Genomic DNA, 1,704 nt, shown 5'->3' with positions numbered 1-1,704 from the left:
TTCTGGCAATTATCCCAATCCTCGGTTTCTAGGAAATGCTCAATGAATTTTAGTGGACTGAATATAGTAAGCAGAATATTCAGTTATAAGTTAACTTGTAATTAAATAAAATTATTCTATATGGCATCTTCCTTGATTAAATGTTATGAGCAACAAAATACAGCTGCATTTACTTTTATGCTAGTTTGATATAGCGTGTTGAGTCTGAAAATTCGGTAAAACACTACTTCTGGGCTCTCAAAATATTTCCAAAAGAATAAGGATCTTTAAATTGACTTTGGAGTATAAAGAATTTGATCTTGGCCTTGAAGGATGGAGTTGGGAATATGTAAAACAAACAAACAAACAAAGCATCCAATACCCATGGTTCATATTGAAAGGTCCAGGAAGGGAATTAAAAATATTTCTGAGTCGCTCCCTCATTTATGTAATAAATGTTATGAAAGTGCTGAGGACTTTGTTTATCTCATTGAATTAATACAACCACCTTATGACATAGGCACAAAGAGGCCTATTGATAATCAGAAGGGTTAATCACTGGCTCAAAGCGCTGTCTTATGTTAATGCCTCAGATGGTGTAAATGGGATGCGGCAATACAGCTGGACAGTGTTTAATTATTCTTATTTTGTCTGTTTTGAAAATAATCAAGGTATATAGAAATTGTAAGAAATTGCTTTCGAGCTAGTAAGAATTTAGTTAGAGTACCATATTGGCTGCACGTGGGGTGTGTGACCTTGTACAATGTAATGTAAATCATCTTAATCTGTACTGCAACAATGACAACAAATATTTCATAGTGGATTTCTGTATTCATTAGATTAGGAAAACCTCTCATTCTCTCTCTCTCTCTCTCTCTCTCTCTCTCTGTCTCTCTCTATCTCTTTCTCCCTTTATGCTCCCATTTAGAGATATTGACATATAGTAGTGTTTTGTAAACAGCAAAAACTTTTACCAAATTCTACACTGCTCACACTTATTCTTAGCTTATGCTAGAGTTTACTGTCAAAATTTTACTAACAATATGTGTTACTTAAATGGTGCTTATTTTGTATAAAGCAATATTCTTAATACTTTACCTATAACTCATTTCCCTGTCACCAAAACAACTAACACAATTACCATGGGGTTTCTATCATTATCATCTTTTTCTTGCAAAGGAGGGAAAGTAAGAAACCGAGAATTTGAGAATTAAGATATGATGAAAACGGGATTGGAACCACAGACCCTGACTTCAAAGCCTCATCACACATTGGCTCTCTATAAACCATATTCTTATAATATTATTAACTCTCTAATGTGGGTGAGAACATTGATGTTTAGGGTAATATTCCAATGTCATACAGCCGGCATTTAGCAGTTGTGATTCAAATTCAGATGTGTTTGAAGACAAAGCCCATGAGAGCAGACATGAAGATGGTCAAAATAAGAGTTCTACATTCTGAGACAGGCTGAGTTTCCTGGACTTGCTGAAGGAAGAAAGAAATTGCTCACATATTTCCTAAAAAAAGCAGGGTGTTCACTATTGGGAAATTCACATTGATCATCCCTTCTGATAGTCTAAATATCTATTTAGTCAAATGTTAAACAGGAGGGAAGAGGTACAAGGTTAGAGGTAGAAAAAGACAGTGCGTCCTTAATTCTTCTTTTAAAAGGGATTTAACAAAAATACCTAATCAAAATATTATGATTCAGTAAATTCTTAT

The sequence above is a fragment of the Propithecus coquereli genome, unplaced genomic scaffold (genome assembly GCF_000956105.1).
Source record: "Propithecus coquereli isolate 6110/MARCELLA unplaced genomic scaffold, Pcoq_1.0 Scaffold522, whole genome shotgun sequence".
Lineage (NCBI taxonomy): Eukaryota > Metazoa > Chordata > Mammalia > Primates > Indriidae > Propithecus > Propithecus coquereli.
Note: the sequence above shows the minus strand (reverse complement) of the source record.